The 18,375-nt window shown below is 36.7% G+C and overlaps 1 protein-coding gene across 4 annotated transcripts in view; it reads right to left on the reverse strand.

Moving 5' to 3' along the window:
- Positions 1-18,375, reverse strand: part of Peli1 (pellino E3 ubiquitin protein ligase 1) — a 67,414-nt gene that overhangs the window by 16,693 nt on the left and 32,346 nt on the right. The window contains exons 1-2 of one of the 4 annotated variants that reach the window (XM_031342323.1): positions 18,039-18,364; positions 15,304-15,474 (exon numbers count right to left, since the gene is read on the reverse strand). The exons of 1 other annotated variant lie outside the window; for it this stretch is intronic. The gene's annotated coding sequence lies outside the window, so the exon portion shown is untranslated. Of the gene's footprint in view, positions 1-15,303; positions 15,546-18,038; positions 18,365-18,375 lie in introns of those variants that run through there. 2 more of the 4 variants (XM_031342321.1, XM_031342322.1) reach the window with 2 other exon arrangements.

Consider the following 18,375-nt stretch of genomic DNA (forward strand, 5'->3'; position numbering starts at 1 on the left):
TTTTAAAAGCAGTAAGGGAAAAAGGTCAAGTAACATATAAAGGCAGGCCTATCAGAATTATACCAGATGTCTCACCAGAGACTATGAAAGCTAGAAGATCCCGGGCAGATGTCATACAGATCCTAAGAGAACACAGATGCCAGTGCAGGCTACTATACCCAGCAAAACTCTCAATTACCATAGATGGAGAAACCAAGATATTCCACAACAAAACAAAATTTATACAATATCTTTCCACAAATCCAGCCCTATAAAGGATAATAGATGGAAAACATCAACATAAGGAGCAAAACTACACCATAGAAGAAGCAAGAAAGCAATCTTCCAATAATCTTCCAACAAATCCACACAAGCCTAATTCCATCTCTTACAACAAAAACAACAGGAAGTGACAATTACTTTTTCTTAATATCTTAATATGAAAATTAATATTACCAACATATCCTAATCGATTGAATTCCAAAAATATGAGGAATTAGAAATTTGCTGATTGTCATCTAATGGTCTCTCTAATTTGGTAATTGGAGAAATAGGTCCAACACTGTACAGTCTATATACGCTTTCAGCTTGTTTGTGACAGTGTCTGGCTGTGTACAACATAAGGGTCTTGAAATCTTGCTTCTCCTATCTCAGCCTCTCTATTAGTAGTATTGTTTATTTCGTGTCTTTATACTATACTCTGGTTTTCAGAACAGCTTATATATTTCAAGAATATTTATATACCCAAAAGAAACATAGAGGATTAACTAGGGAGGTTGCTTGTAAAAGAACAACAAAGAGTGAGACTGAATGCTTTGCTTGACGTTACTAACTATTGTATCAAGTTTAAAGAAGAGGACTTTATAAGTTACTCTTTCTATGAGATGAATGCTTTTCCAAATTATCACAGCTAATGAATCAAATTCTTACCCTCACCTAATGTCAGTGCCACCCTCCAAGCAGAACCATTGTTCACTGAAACAGTTGGTGAATGACTTTATGGATAGACCATCTTAATACATACACCATTTCTTAAATGAATGCAACCTGTTCTCTGTGGGCTGAGAATAAAGTCACTCACTCCAGTCAAATAGCTTTGACCATAGCAGGAAGTCTGTATCCAAAAATTGTGCCTACAATTCATTTCTTGGTGCAGCAGAACTGTCAACTCTCAGCTTAGCTACAATGGAGGTAAAAGCCTTTGGTGATTTGAGGGTTATTGAAGTACAGCCTTATTACAATGAAATCCAATGTCTAAAAATTGTTCTTATTTTGGGCTTGTACCACAGTAAGAGCCAAGATTTTAAACTCTATTAAATATAAAACAAACAAAAAGACTTTATATATTTATCTTCATTTAAGAAAATACTAGTAGTGATATATTATTTTGAAATATACAGTTAATGTTTGGAATTATTTAAAATTTATATTGAGAAAAATATATTTTCACTATTGCTGTAGACGAGCATCTACATAAGACTGTTAAATTGATTGTTGTTTTATATCAAACAACTTTTATAATACTTATTTTTATTGTTATAATATTTAATAGATTTTAACAAATATGACAAAAAAGATATTGTAGGTATTGAAGGGGGGTCTCTGGGAGGAGCTGGGGTAGAAAAGGGAAACAAGAATGTGATTTAATTCTATTTACTTAAAATATGTTTTTAAATGCTAACAAATTTAAATGTAAATAAATTTACATGAAATTTAAATGAATAAAAATTGATATGTAACTTTTCTCATAATGCAATAAGTTAAAAAAAAAGATAAAAAAGACTTCAGTGCCATCAGTACTTACATACTTAAATGATCCAAGATTAACAAGATTTTTTCTGTTTCTTTTCTTTCTTTCCAACCCTCTCCTTTCCTTTCCTTCCTTCCTTCCTCCCTCCTTCCCTTTCTCCCTCCCTTCTTTTCTTCCTTCCTTTCAGGACAGGATTTCTCTGTGTAGCCCTGGCTGTCCTGGAACTCATGATATAGACCAGGCTGGTTTTGAATGTCTTTGTCTCTTGAGTGCTGGGATCATGACCTGGCTGGGATTAAGTTTTCTTAAATACAATCAACTGACATCAAATTAGTATTATTAAACAGGAAATAAAATGTGCCACAACTGCCATTTCTCTTTCAGTGTAATTCTTGTACATATTGATATCTATAAAAGAAATTACTAAAATCTTTACAAGAAGGCCATTGTCTATATAATGGGTCAGCATTTTCAACACAAAGAAATACTGCTTTTGTATCCATTTCCTTTAAATATTCTCTATGTATTTTTAAATCTGAGTAAGATATGTAATTCTTCAAAAATGATTTCCTGATTCATTTGAGTATTTAGTATGGATACATATACAAAGAATGTCCTAAAGCCTCAATCACCAGTTCTGCTTGTTGTCATTACACCGTGCATACAGTTCTACCCCAGTGTGATAGATAGCACTAAGAATTTGAAACACCACCTTTAATTCTACCAAGACACGAAAAAAAAGTTAAGAGAAAAATCTTGCTGAGATAGTATGGCTGTTTACTGCAGCAGCTGCACTGGAGATCAGCTCAGTTGTTGGAAATTACACATTGTTTTCAATGGGAGGAACTAACCTTCCCAAGAAAATGAGTTCCTCCCCACCCCAAAACAAACTCTAGAACAGCACCATTTGGAGCTGGGCTGGGATAAAATGAATAGAAAGCCATAATATATATTAACTTTTAGTCTGACTGCTAATAGTCTGTGGCCATTTGGTCTATACAATGCAGTAAGGGACATCTGTTTTCATATCAAGTCTTCCCAAAGACAGCCTTTTTGTAATACAGACTGGTGAGTGTCTACCTCCTAATGAAGGGAGACGGAAAGGCTGACTCTGTCCTTCAATGGTGCAGGTTCTCTCACTGGTGGCGCTGCTGACAATTCTCTGCTTGTTACCTACTACACAGCTATAGACTCCTGCTCTGAAAGTAAAGACAAGTGGGACACATACTGAGCCAGGAACAAACAAGTATGGTGTTTACAGTCTTTTGGTCATTACTATTTCAGCAGCAAATGGGCAGGCATGAAAGTGGTACTGAGACAAAGAAAACGCTGGCCTCTACATTCCCTAGAAGTCAGTAACACACAGAACTGTGATAATTAAAAACATATCGTGGTACTGGGGGCACAGTAGTACAGGCCAAGCCATCTCAGTACCTGAGAGTTAAGGGCAGGTAAATGCTAAGCCAGCCAGGGTGTCTCAAAAAACATAGCCACCCCCACACAAATGTCACTACTCCATTTAATCATAAAAGAAACCACCTCTTTAATGTAATCTTTAGAACAGAGAAAAGTACTAAAAAATATTTGCTTTATTATTTTGTGCAGTTAACTATTGTCTTTATAGATTTGATATTAACCTTGTAGTAATAAAGGGATGGTTTGAAGGTAGCTGCAGTCCTCCTGTTTTACTAACACGTGACTGAATGAGAACAGGAGACCCTCTTGTCTTGGTAGAAGTTAACAATTATTTCTATGCATTTAAAATGTTTGACTGTGTCTCTTCAAAGGTCTAAAACAAAGGCACTGGAGTTGGGGTGACCACAAAATGAGTCCAAGGCCAGTGCTACAGGCAAATAAGGAGAGAGCCTATGGACCTCTACTCACATTTGTAAAAATTAAAAGCAAGCTTTGTTAAAAATGAGAAACTCCTTTTTAGTAAAAAGTAATGTCAGTTTGAACCAACTATGGGTTAAGGCCTATCTCGCACTTGTATAGAATATTAATTAACAAAATGCTTTCACATAACATTAGTTTATCTGACTCTTAAAACGGATATCTGAGTTGAATATGAAAATCTTACTAATTTCCATTTTCTAGACAAAGGAACCGAGTAAGTCAGGAAAGGTGGGTCATTTAGGCTAAAGAGCTCTAAATGCTTTAGTCTCTAAAGCTTTAGTCTCTAAAGCTGAGACTAAAATCCATGTTAACCCGTCTAATCTCCACCCTAACTATGCAACTGCAGTTATTCTCACTTATAAGAGGAGAAAGGGAGGCTCCTAGAAGGAAAGCAGTCTCAAGTGTTCTAATACCACTGTTGACACATAAGGTGGAACAGGCTAGATCCCTCATAAGAACCAAGACACCCTACTATTGTGTGTCATTTAGAAAACGAGAAAGCATATTGTATAAAACAAACCCCAAACAATTACAATATGGTGTAAACTAGTAATGGCAATACAACCATGACTAGTGCTATTTGAGATCATTTGATACTATGTCACTTCCTCAATGTTCAGTGACCTAAGTCCTGGTAGTGACCACCAACAACATTTTTGATAAATGTATACTTATTTAAATAACAGGGGGAAGAAAGGAACCCAAAAGAAAAATATGGTATCACACAAAAGCAAATTCCTAGTACTATCAGAAAGAAAACATATATTAGAAAAATTATTCCCGACAGCTCGAGAAGTTCCGTGTACTTCTTGAATGGGCGAGTCAAGAAGAAGCTGCAGGGGGTTTCATGACTGGGAGCAGCAGAGTATGCTTAAATGTTCACTACTCCAACCCCAAATCACTGTATTTACTATGTTACTGGAAAAGTTATTTTTAAGAGAACCAGGAACTCAAATATGTTTGTTGTTCTCTGTCCCTTTCTAGCCTGTATTCAGCAATTTTAGATTACTTACATTGAAGTGGTTATATATGTTTATGAAAAAGTAAGACAGAAATTCCTGTATTAACTATTAAAGTAACAAAATTTTTATAGAAAGGGAAAGTTTGGTGGGACTTAGCAGTTATTCAGAATACAAGCATAGGAAAAGTGCAGGGGATTCTAGCTCCTAAGTTAGCATACCAACACTACCCCTCCCCCAATTCCTGCCCTTTATAAGAGCTAATGCTGGGTTGTCTTTGTGTCAAGTACTATGCTAAGCATTTGACATGTGAGATTGAAACCTCACAACAATCATAAGAGATAGTAGCTACTGTAAGGCTCAATTAATAGAAAAGAACACTGAAGTGAAAGCTCTTACTCTACCACTGTAATCTGCTGAAATATTATGCATTAAAGAAAACAAGGGGGAATTACACTTGGAAAATAAGTTAACCAATAACCCAAACCATTTCAACTCACAGCCTGTATAACTGGTTCTATTGTCCACCAGGCACAGTCTTAAGAATGAACCTCTTAAAGTTGAGTCTAATGTACTAGGGATAAAATTTAAGCTTGGGAAAAATGAATAAAATAGGTTTCCCCCAATAACTTCAAACTATTATCAATTTAAGAAATTTAAAAGTTAGAACACCAAGTAATATATTATATTATATTATACTGCCGTTGTTATATAATTTAGGCATAAGAAATAATAATTTTTAAATAGGCTATGAATAAAAGTAGCACTAAATGATGATCCTGAGCAGTTAAGTTACTCTTAGAACTAAGTTTCAAACATTTGCTTAGGAAAGCAACAAGTCACCTTCTGTGAGACACAGAAGAAATAAGGAAACATTGGCCCAATGCAGCTTCACTTAGCTATAATGAAGAATGAAATGATGTCACCTACAGGAAAATGGAGCACTGGAGGCCATGTTACACGAGATAAGCCACCCTCTTCTTCATATGTGGAACTTAGACTAAAAAGATACAAATATGCAGAGTTGATCTTGTGCCCCAAATACCTCTAGGAGGGAGCTGGTATCCCAGGGGTGCTGGTACACCTGTGAGCACAGGTAAGACCACTCCTTCTGCTCAAATTTCTACTCTAAGAGGTACCCACTCAGAGCCATCAGAACACAGGAATCAAGGAACAGCCAGAGAGACAGGATCCTTCAGGTTTCCAGATGTACAATTGAGCTGACCTTGTGCCACAGTTCTCCATACCCAAATTCTTCCTGGAGGGAGATAGTCTCCCAGGAGTATTGACAAATAGGCTTGCAGTAGGGACAAGCCACTGTCAAAGGCAGCCAGACCAGCTAACACCACAGATAAACAGATGTCGAGAGGCAAGGGCAAGAACATAAGCAACAGAAACCAAGGCTACTTGGCATCTTCAGAAGCCAGTTCTCCCACCACAGCAACCCCTGGATACCCCAACACACCAGATAGCAAGACTCTGATTTAAAAATCACATTTCATGATGCTGATAGAGGATTTTAAAAAGGACATAAACAACTCACTTAAAGAAATACAGGAGAACACAGGTAAACATCTAGAAGTCCTTAAAAAGGAAACACAAAAAAATCCCTTAAAGAATTACAGGAAAACACAATCAAACAGGTGAAGGAAATGAGCAAAACCATCCAGGATCTAAAAATGGAAATAGAAACAATGAAGAAATCACAAAGGGAGACAACCCAGGAAATAGAAAACCTAGGAAAGAGATCAGGAGTCATAGATGCAAGCATCACCAACAGAATACAAAAGATAGAAGAGAGAATCTCAGGTGCAGACGATACCATAAAAAACATTGACACAACATTCAAAGAAAATACAAAATGTAAGAAGCTGCTAAACCAAAACATTCAGGAATTCCAGGACATAATGAGAAGACCAAACCTAAAGTTAACAGGTATAGAAGAGAGTGAAGATTCCCAACTTAAAGGGTCAATAAATATCTTCAACAAAATTATAGAAGAAAACTTCCCTAACCTAAAGAAAGAGATGCACATAAACATACAAGAAGCGTACAGAACACTAAATAGATTGGACCAGAAAAGAAATTCCTCCTGTCACATAATAGACAAAACACCAAATGCACAAAAAAAAAAAAAAAAAAAAAAGAAAAAAAAAGAAAAAAAGAAAGAAAGAACATTAAAAGCAGTAAGGGAAAAAAGGCAAGTATCATATAAAGTCAGGCCTATCAGAATTACACCAGACTTCTCAACAGAGACAATGAAAGCTAGAAGATCCTGGACAGATGTCATACGGATCCTAAGAGAACACAAATGGGACCCCAGCAAAACTCTCGATTACCATAGATGGAGAAACCAAGATATTCCATGACAAAACCAAAATTACACACTATCTTTCCACAAATCCAGCCATACAAAGGAAAATAAATGAAAAATGCCAACACAGGAGGGAAACTACATCCTAGAAAAAGCGAGAAAGCAATTTTTCAACAAACTCAAAAGAAGATAGCCACACAAACATAAAAATAACATCAAAAGTAAGAGAAAGCAACAATCACTATTCCTTAATATCTCTTAACATCAATGGACTCAATTCCCCAATAAAAAGACATAGACTAACACACTGGATATGTAAACAGGACCCAGCATTTTGCTGCATACAGAAACACACCTCAATGTCAAAGACAGACACTACCTCAGAGTAAAGGTCTGGAAAACAATTTTTCAAGCAAATGGTCCCAAGAAACAAGCTGGAGTAGCCATTCTAAAATAGAATAAAATCAGCTTTCAAACAAAAGTTATCAAAAAGGATAAGGAAGGACACTACATACTCATCAAAGGAAAAATCTACCAAGAAGAATTCTCAATTCTGAACATTTATATGCTCTAAATGCAAGGGCACCTACATACATAAAAGAAACTTTGCTAAAGCTCAAAGCACACATTGCATCTCACACAATAATAGTGGGAGACTTCAAAACTCCACTCTCAGCAATGGACAGATCATGGGAACACAAACTAAACAGAGACACAGTGAAACTAACAGAAGTTATGGACCAAATAGATTTAACAGATATCTATAAAACATTTCATTCTAAAACAAAAGAATATACCTTCTCAGCATCTCATGGTACCTTGTCCAAAATGATATAATCGGTCATAAAACAGGCCTCAAGATATACAAGAAGACTGAAATAATCCCATGCATTCTATCAGATCACCACAGACTAAGGCTGATCTTCAATAGCAACAAAAATGACAGAAAGCCCACATACTCGAGGAAGCTGAACAGCATCCAACTCAATGATAACTTGGTCAAGGAAAAAGAAAGAAAGAAATTAAAGACTCTCTAGAGTTTAATAAAAATGAAGGCATAATATACCCAAACTTATGGGACACAATGAAAGCAGCGCTAAGATGGAAAACTCAGCTCTGAGTGCATCCCAAAAGAAACTGGAAACTAGCAGCTTAACAGCACACCTGAAAGCTCTAGAACAAAAAGAAGCAAATACACTCACAAGGAGTAGACTGCAGGAAATAATCAAACTCAAAGGCTGAAATCAACCAAGTAGAAATAAAAAGAACTATACAAAGAATCAACAAAAGCAGGAACTGGTTCTTTGAGAAAAATCAACAAGATAGGTAAACCCTTAGCCAGAGTAACCAGGGGGCCCAGAGACAGTTTCCAAGTTAACAAAATCAGAAATGAAAAGGGAGATATAACAACAGAAACTGAGGAAACTAAAAAAATCATCATATCCTACTACAAAAGCCTATATTCAAGAAAACTGGAAAATCTGGATGAAATGGACATTTTCTAGACAGATACTAAATACCAAAGTTAAAAAAGGATCAGATAAACCATCTAAACAGTCCCATAACTCCTAAAGAAATATGAATCATTAAAAGTCTCCCAACCAAAAAAAGCCCAGGACCAGATGGGTTTAGTGAAAAATGTTATCAGACCTTCAAAGAAGACCTAATACCAATACTCTTCAAACTATTCCACAAAATAGAAACAGAAGGAAAACTACCCAATTCTATGAAGCCACAGTTACACTGATACCAAAACCACACAAAGACCCAACAAAGAAAGAGAACGTCAAACCAAATTCCCTTATGAATATGGATGCATAAATATTCAATAAAATTCTTGCAAACTGAATCCAAGAACATATCAAAATGATCATTCACCCTGATTAAGTAGGCTTCACCCCAGGGATGCAGGGATGGTTCAATATATAGAAATTCATTAATGTAATCCACTACATAAACAGACTCAAAGAAAAGAACCACATGATCATTTCATTAGACACTGAAAAAGCATTTGACAAAATTCAGCATCCCTTCATGTTAAAAGTCTTGGAAAGATCAGGAATTCACAGTCCATACCTAAACATAGTAAAAACAATATACAGCAAACCAGTAGCCAACATCGAACTAAATGGAAAGAAACTTGAAGCAATCCCACTAAACTCAGGGACTAGACAAGGCCACCCTCTCTCTCTCCCTATCTACTGAAGTACTTGAAGTTCTAGCTAGAACAATTAGATAACAAAAGGAGGTAAAAGGGATACAAATTGGAAAAGAAGAAATCAAAGTATCACTATTTGCAGATGATATGATAGTATACTTAAGTGACCCCAAAAATTCCACCAGAGGATCCCTACAGGTGATAAACAACTTCAGCAAAGTGGCCGGAAATAAAATTAATTCATACAAATCAGTAGCCTTCCTATACTCAAAGGATAAACGAGCTGAGAAAGAAATTAGGGAAAAGACACCTTTCATAATAGTCACAAATAATATAAAATTCTAACCAAACAAGTGAAAGAAGACAAAGTAAGACAAGAAATTCAAGTCTTTGAAGAAAGAAATTGAAGAAGATCTCAGAAGATGGAAAGATCTCCCATGCTCGTGGATTGGTAGGATTAATATAGTAAAAATGGCCACCGTGCCAAAAGCAATCTACAGATTCAATGCAATCCCCATCAAAATTACAACTCAATGTTTCATAGAGTTAGAGCAATTCTCAAATTCATTTGGAATAACAAAAAACCCAGCATAGTGAAAACTATTCTCCACAACAGAAGAACATCTTGGGGAATCACCATCCCTGACTACAAGCTGTACTACAGAGCAATAGTGATTAAAACAAACAAACAAACAAACAAACAAAACAAACTCACTGGTATTGGTACAGTGACAGGCAGGTAGATCAATGGAATAGAAGTGAAGACCCAGAAATGAACCCACATACCTATGGTCACTTGATCTCTGACACAGAAGCTAAAAACATCCAGTGGAAAAAAGAGCATTTTCAACAAAAGGTGCTGGTTCAACTCATGGTCAACATGTAGAAGAATGCAAATTGATCCATTCTTATCTCCCTGTACAAAGGTCAAGTCCAAGTGGATCAAGAACTCCACATAAAACCAGATACACTGAATCTAGTAGAAGAGAAAGTGGGTTAAAGACTAGACACATGGGCACAGGGATAAAGCTCCTGAACAGAACAACAGCTTATGCTCTAAGATTAAGAATTGATAAATGGGACCTCATAAAATTGCAAAGCTTCTGTAAGGCAAAGGACAATGTCAACAGGACAAAACGGCAACCAACAGATTGGGAAAAGATCTTTACCAATCACATATCCAATAGAGGGGGTAACATCCAATATATACAAAGAACTCTAGAAGTTAGACTCCAGAAAATTAAATAACCCTATTAAAAATGGGGTACAGAGCTAAACAGAGAATTCTCAACTGAGGAATACCAAATGTCTGAGAAGCACCTAAAGAAATGTTCAACATCCTTAGTCATCAGGGAAATGCAAATCAAAACAACTCTGAGATTCCATCCCACACCAGTCAGAATGGCTAAGATTAAAAACTCAGGTGACAGCAGATGCTGGCGAGGATGTGGAGAAAGAGGAACACTCTTCCATTGCTGGTGGGATTGCAAGATGGTACAACCACTCTGGAAATCAGTCTGGCAGTTCCTCAGAAAATTGAACATAGAACTACCTGAGTACCTAGCTATACCACTCCTAGGCATATACCCAGAAGATGCTCCAAGATATAATAAGGACATGTTCATAGCAGCCATATTTATAAAAGCCAGAAGCTGGAAACAACCCAGATGTCCCTCAACAGAGGAATGGATACAGAAAATGTGGTACCCTTACACAATGGAATACTACTCAGCTATTAAAAACAATGACTTCATGAAATTCACAGGCAAATGGATAGAACTTGAAAATATCATCCTGAGTGAGGTAACTCAATCACAAAAGAACACACACAATATGCACTCACTGATAAGTGGATATTAGCCATCCCATATACAGTCACCAAACCCTGGATGCTATTGTGAATGCTGGAAAGTGCTTGCTGATGGTAGCCTGATATGGCTCTCTCCTGAGAGGCTCTGTAAGAGCCTGACAAATACAGAGGTAGATGCTTGCAGCCAACCATGGGACTGTGTGCAGGGTCCCTGATGGAGGAGCTGGAGAAAGGACTGAAGGAGCTGAGGGGGTTTTCAACTCCATAAAGGCAGCAACAGAGTCAATTGCCTGTAATGTTAATCATAAAATCTCTCTCTAGCCCCCCATGTCTTTTCTCTAAGATGAACTGTCCTGAGCCTTTAACCAAGGGGCTGCTAATACACAAATGTAGCCCACTGGAGTGACAGAGACATCAAAGTGTCTTTTACGTCTACCCACAACAACCAGAATTCTATATTCTTTTCTTAAAAAGAAAAGAAGACATATAAAGGTGTCTAGTTAAGCTCTGGGTAGCATTAAAAATCACTTTATATTCTAGTATCATAGCTTCTGAGTGAATGTCATACAGTGAACTTAATGTATCTGCATTTATTTCAGTTCTGCCACCTATGTAATCTCAGCTAATTTTTTACTCTTTAAGCAAGAATTTAAGATGACCTAGGAAAAGGAGCCCCGAGAGGAGGAAGGCATGAAGTATAAGCAGAAGCCCTGAGGTAAGCTGGTACATTTCATTTAAAAAGTTTTTAAATATAAATCTTAAAATCTAAAAGTTAAATGCTTTCTTGAATTATCTCATTATCACAGTGCTTCCTTCAGAGATACTTTTTTAAAAATAAAGCTGTCACTACATAAGACTGACCCTAAACACTTGGGCCTTTGAAAGAACTCTACCCAGTTTTTTATGAATTCTCAAAGTTACCAACCAGCTCTGCATATCTCATAAAAGCAGTGACAATACTCATCCTATGTTATTTGATAAGTAGGATTTGTCAGGAATACCAAAAGAAAACAACTTTGCAGTAAGATTTCAATGCTGAGCCACGTGCTGGATTCAGTCATCAAATTCTTGCCGCCTTTTATAAAGCAACCTTATACCAGATAGGATTCATTTATGCCTCAGTAACTAAAAGCCATAGATTCTGGGGTATCATAAAATTATTCCAACTGGAATATTATTCAGCTATTAAGAAAAATGAAGTTTACAGATAAATGTGTGGAGCTAGAAAAAAAAAATCAACCTGAGTGAGGTAACTCAGATCCCAAAAGACAAGTGTTGTACACTTTGTTTCTTTTATATGTAGATATTAGCTTTTTAAGCTTTAGATATGTGTGCTACAATCCAAATAACCACAGAGATTAGGGACCTGGTAAGGGATCAGACAGGAGGAAAGGCTCTTCCAAGGAAGGGAAATAGAATATAGTACTATGGCGAGAAAAAGGGGAAGACAGAGAATAAGAGTACTAAATAGGGAGGAAGTGGCAGAGCAAGGAAAAGGAGGATATATGTGGAGGGACAATAACACCAAGTCTTTAGGAAATCATGCTGTAGAAGCTCCCTAAATATATACATGTACGAAAGTAATCTAAGTGAAGAACCAAATAACAGAAACGACAATGCTCTAAATAGATATCCTGCCACTGCCAGGAATGAGTTACATCGTGTTGAATCATTGGCCAAAAGGGTCCCATAGGCTCCCCAAACATCAGAGCTATTGCCAATATTATTAGTTGCTCTCTATAACCTGATGGCAAGGCCCTAAGACAACGTTTACTTATGTCATTGAACACAGAAGTTGAATTTGTGTCCAATTAGCAGTTTCACCCTTACTGATAACTAACATTCACAGTGCTAGAAGGTACTCTACATGCTACAGAAAAGAAAGGTGATCTATTTATTATCTAGTTACAACCCCGTAACCTTCAACAGAGACTGACCTACAAGATAGACTGGGCCAATGGTGTTTCAGGAATAACCAATCACTTTTTTTTTTTTTTTTTTGGTTTTTCGAGACAGGGTTTCTCTGTATAGCCCTGGCTGTCCTGGAGCTCACTCTGTAGACCAGGCTGTCCTCGAACTCAGAAATCCACCTGCCTCTGCCTCCCAAGTGCTGGGATTAAAGGCATGCGTTACCACGCCCGGCTTAACCAATCACTTTTTGATTGTATTTAAGACCCCTGAGATGGAATCCATGTCCGACTGTAGTGACAATTTTGGGATTTTGGTTTCCTAAAAAACAAACAAACAAACAAACAAACCAACCAACCCACAGAACTATAAGAATATGTTTCGTATTACTCCCAGGTGTAGGATATGGGGCTGCTTTCAGATTGTCCACAGCAGATGACTATGATTTGCTCTCTAGCAGGGGTGTGACTGTGTAACATTTGGCATTCTGGGGACTTTTCAGAGGGTATATAAAAAGCTAGGGTCCCCAAGAGGCAGGGTTGGTTGGTTTTGGTCATTTAGTGTGGGTTGTGGGTTGGTTGTTGGTCATGGTTTATTTAGTAGTTGTTCGACAAGAGGAAATTAGATATCCTCAAGGTGAAGATAAAACTTGCCCTAAGGTCAAAACTTGACACACATGACCAGCAGGAAGCAGTCTAACTATAACATTGCCCCCTCTACTACTGCCGACTTTATTCAGGGGTCTTTTTCCTTTCCTCTCTACTCTTTTTCTCTCTTATCTAGTGTTAGGGAGTTGAAAGGGTGGAAGAAAAGGGGGTGGAGCAGAGTAGAAAAAAGAAGAAACCATAAAATAGCTAAAAAACTATATCTGGTACTAATAAATAGCTAAGAACCCGAGACTAGGTCAACCCAAACAGAAAGCCCGTAAAAGGAACATAGCAATAAAAATGACTCCTAGTGACATACTGCTATACGCATAGATCAGTGCCTTGCTTCATCCTCATCAGAGAAGCATCTTCTTGAAATAGATGGGAAATAACTCAAACACCTATAACTAGACAATGTGCAGAGAGCAGGAGACTTTGGAGCTCTTATCTAAGTGGGATGTCTCAAAATTGACTACAATTAGTTTTAACATCAAATGTTTACACACACACACACACACACACACACACACACACACATAATTTTATTTTTATTTACTTATTTTTTAAAGAGGAAAATCAGATGAGTTTGGACATGTTTTTACTACTCTTATAGAAGTTAATTTTTTTTGGTATTTTCTTTTCAAAATGTCTTAATCAACTTCATTTAAAAAGAACTAGGAGAAGATTTTAGTTAAATTTCTAACTACAAATGAAGCAACTTTTTTTTCAGAGAAGGTAGTTTTCAATACAGAGAAGCCATTACTAAAAAATGACAATTACTGCTACTCTCAGCAAATGATGACAGTTTAATCCTGTGGTTTCTTTCCTTCTTTGTCCTTGCAAAGTTCTGAGGAAATGCAGGTGATCTTTCTCTGGCCAAATTATACTGTGTTCTCCAGAATTTTATAACAGTAATTTAGAGACACTGTCTGTGAAAGGTTAAGAACATTTTTGTTTTTAAAACAAAGCCGTCTTCATTAGGAAGATAAATGCATATATCTGTGCTGTTCTTATAAATTTCCTTTTTCTTCCATCTGCTTATTGTCACATTATCACATAACAAACATCCCAAATAACTAAATTATGATCAATTTTCCAATTTCTGTCTTACATGCCTTTTAATGTACAATTAATCACTACTTCACAGACTAGAACACTGGGGAAAATAATGATCATATATACCAATATCTAGATCAGACCTAGTTTCCTTTGAATTTCCTACAAGAATAATTTTTTTTAGATATATTTTTTTTCTTTTGGTGAAAACAGAACCCTGATGGGAAATGATTATTGTTACTTTTTGGTGGAGACATTCCCCGCAGTTAATAATCAATTAGATAGACCACTATTCAATCTCTTTAGCATAATCGTAAGAACAGGATATTCAGATGGAAACACTACTTAAACCCCTGTAAGGCAGAGCTGACCAATGCGCACTGACAGCAGCACTGTCCTATCCACTAAATCAACTTCTTCAGAGAACAACACAATTCTCAAACATGGAAGGAAAATACTGACTAATAGCAATGAAACTAAGTACTGTAGGTTAGTCTTCAAACATTAAAAATGAGAACAGCCTTCCATTTTCTGCTGGTGTATAATCAACAGGCCATAACACCTGTAGTTAGTATATTTCCCACACTTTTTTCACTGCTGATAGAAGTTAAATTCTAAGAACACAGAAACTTTGGATTTGAGATTTATCTAACCTTTATCCTAAGACAGAAGGAAATCTAATCATATACAACACAATTCTAGAGCTAGTATGAAAAATGTGATAATTAAAAGCAGTCTGATTATGCTTCAGTTAATTTCCTTTTGTAAGTTTCCCTTTACCCTAAGCCTCAGAATGAACCTTAAAATCAAGCCCCAGAGCACCCACCTTTTTACTTCTGTTGCTTTATCACCACACGGTAAACCATCTTCGTCAGAGGATAAAATCCAGATAGTATAAGGCATCTGCTGATTGGACTGGGAACCATGCACTGCACTGCACAGAGCCGTCTGTTCAGTGTTCTTTCACTGAAACACCTCAGAATGTGTGTGGGTGGGCCTGTGTTACGCAAAGTAGGTAAACACTATGAGAGTCGAGCTTCTATTGGCTGAAGCGAGAATTTGCTTCTCCTATGTGACCCAAAAGGGAAGAAACGGAAGTAAGAGGAAGCAGAGAATAATTTTTAACACAGGCTTTGTAGCAAATTATAGAATAAGGCACTTCAAAAGAAAAATATCCTACTTCTTAAAAAGCCATTCAGATTAACTATGTACCTGCTCTGTAAATGCTGAAAATATGACTAAGATGGTGAATTATTAGTTCATGATAGTACTTAAAACAGCCTGCTTTTATTAAAAAAAAAAAAAAACAGATGCAGTATAATAAATAATCAAACACTCCATTTAAGAAACCAAAATCAATAAAATTTATACATGCAAAATATCTATTTAGTACTATGAAATGAATTGTATTTTTTCCTCCTGATCTGGTCACAAAATACTACATTACCCAGGACATAAAATCAGGTGTTAATTTCTAGCTTTATATTTTAAAATAAATTAATGCTAAGGTGTAGTTCTGCTGGTGGAATGCTTACCACCACATACAAGGTTCAATTTTGAGGAAAGCAAGAACAATAGATAGAATAAGCATATAAATAAATAAATTAGATTTGTTTGTGGTCATGGAGAAATCACAGCACTACCTAGAAGTAAGTTGGGACTGAGCTTTATATAATCCCTACTTAAGGCATCCTATGTAAGATGCTTTGTTGATCTCAGATCGCTGCCCTTGCAAATTCTCTCTCTATTTTGCTTTTAGAAAAGCCTTTTATTTACCAGGAATAGGACTATACTAAGCAAGTCTATTTCTCTATATAGCCAAACATGATTAATTATATGTTTCTCTTTTCAATTTGGTAAAATTAAATCAAGAAAAATGCTGATTTATACTTGCTCACTAAGCTGCACAAGCAAGTCATTATACACCCTACCCATTAATTGAAATTCCATGTGAACCTACATATTGATATTCTCTTACTGAAGTTCTCTAGTCAGGGATAGATGGTTCAGAGATTGAAAGTGCTGGATGTTCTTCCAGAGGACCTGGGTTTGATTCTCAGCACTTATAACTGTAAACTGTAACTGCAATCCCAGCACATCTGATGCCCTCTTCTGGCCTCTGAGGACACCAGGAATGCATGGGGTGCAAACCTACATGCAGAAACAATAACAAAAACAAAACCTACACACATAAAAGAATAATAATAAAGTTCTTTAGTAGTACTCAAGTGTCCAGCCCTAGTAAACAGTCAGTCTACCTGTCCCAAAATTGATGCTGGTACTCATGGTTAACAGCTATTATGGAAATGGCTCTCTAATTTGACAAACTAAGATTAAATTAAATTATGCTATATTGAATAGTTCCATTACTAGACACTTGATTCCAAAGTCAGTAAGTGCTCATATTGATCTTAATTAGAATCAAAAGTCTTGCCTAGAAATAGTTTACCTTTTTTGAAATCATAAAAACAAATTTGCTGGCCCTAAGTTTATCTGAGCCTTCTCTTCCAATGCACCCACAGGACAACAGCTCTGATTCATAGAAGGCCTATAATATTTAAGACAATACTGTCACAATCACTAGTGCCTTGGCATAAAATGAGCTGCCCTTAGAGCTGACAAGTTTGTATCTATTCCTCCCAGCATTCCATAACTGTGTAAACATGTCCCACTGTCCCTGAGGGAATCTTCATAGCATTGTTTCTGATCCTTCTGCTGGCAGCAGGAACTCTTAGGACACAGAAAAGTAAATACGATCAGGTATCCTGCTTATGTCCTGTACAGATACACCCAGACCCTAAAACTCTCTTTACACAGTCTGAATACATACTGGGATCTTTTTATCTGAGGATGCTAGCTGTCATGTTATTCTAGGCTGAGGATTGCTCAAGAAACCGGACATGACAGGTTCAATACTCATACCAAACAGAATGTAGTTGCAGCTGTGATGCCTAATGCCATAACAAAACCCAAAAACCTACCTGCCACTCTTAGAATAACATACCAACTCTCTGTATGTTTGGAAGTGTATTTCTAGCTCATTTCTAGGGGAACCAACTTATCAAACAGTCCATTCTTTCTTATTTCAGGTTATGTATTCTAGGCAATACATTTTTCTTAAAGAGCTCTGAGAAGATACTAAAAACAAAACTTCTCAGTGATTATGATGAGCTGCTTTCAGAATGGGCTAAAGACACAGCCATAACACAGAATGGTTAGAATTAAATTTCTAGATTTTTCTTCCATAGTCTAATTTCTGATTACTTAACAAAAAATTATTTCTGGCATTTGATGTTTGATTAGTAACATCAAAGAAGACAGCCAAGTGCAAAAACAAAATATAACCAAACCTTTCAGTAGCTTTCTTGGCTGGTGGGAATTAAGTTACTAAGCTTTGGACCTGAATCCCAGCAACTTTTCTTCTGTTCCAAATGCCTGGACTATGAGAGCCCCACATCCTTGCCTCACATACTTCAGGTGAACAAGGACCAGTGATAAACTTGTCCCTAAGACCTTTAAAATCATGGTCCTTCACAGTTAACCAAGACAAGGCACACTTACCTCACAGTTTCTAGGACAGTCTCAGGTGTTTCTTTCCTTAATTGTCCTCTTTTTTTCATATGTGCTGTAGCCTAGGGTTCGGCTTCACCTCTGTCCTTTGAGAACTTGCTTCTCTAATGAGCTCTGCATACTTGCAGTCATGGACTCATTCCTCACAGTGCCTGTGCCTCTAGCCACACCCTAAGCAGGTGTGTAAATTATTTCTTCCTTTGGTCAACTCAACCTTCCTGGTGGTGATGCTTTGGTCATGTTCAACTAGCTACAATACAATTCACTTAGATGGCATCTGCTATTCTACAGTAAGTAGCTGTTGTGTGTTTGTTTTTTTTTTTTTTTT

This window comes from Mastomys coucha, unplaced genomic scaffold (genome assembly GCF_008632895.1).
Source record: "Mastomys coucha isolate ucsf_1 unplaced genomic scaffold, UCSF_Mcou_1 pScaffold22, whole genome shotgun sequence".
Taxonomy (NCBI): domain Eukaryota; kingdom Metazoa; phylum Chordata; class Mammalia; order Rodentia; family Muridae; genus Mastomys; species Mastomys coucha.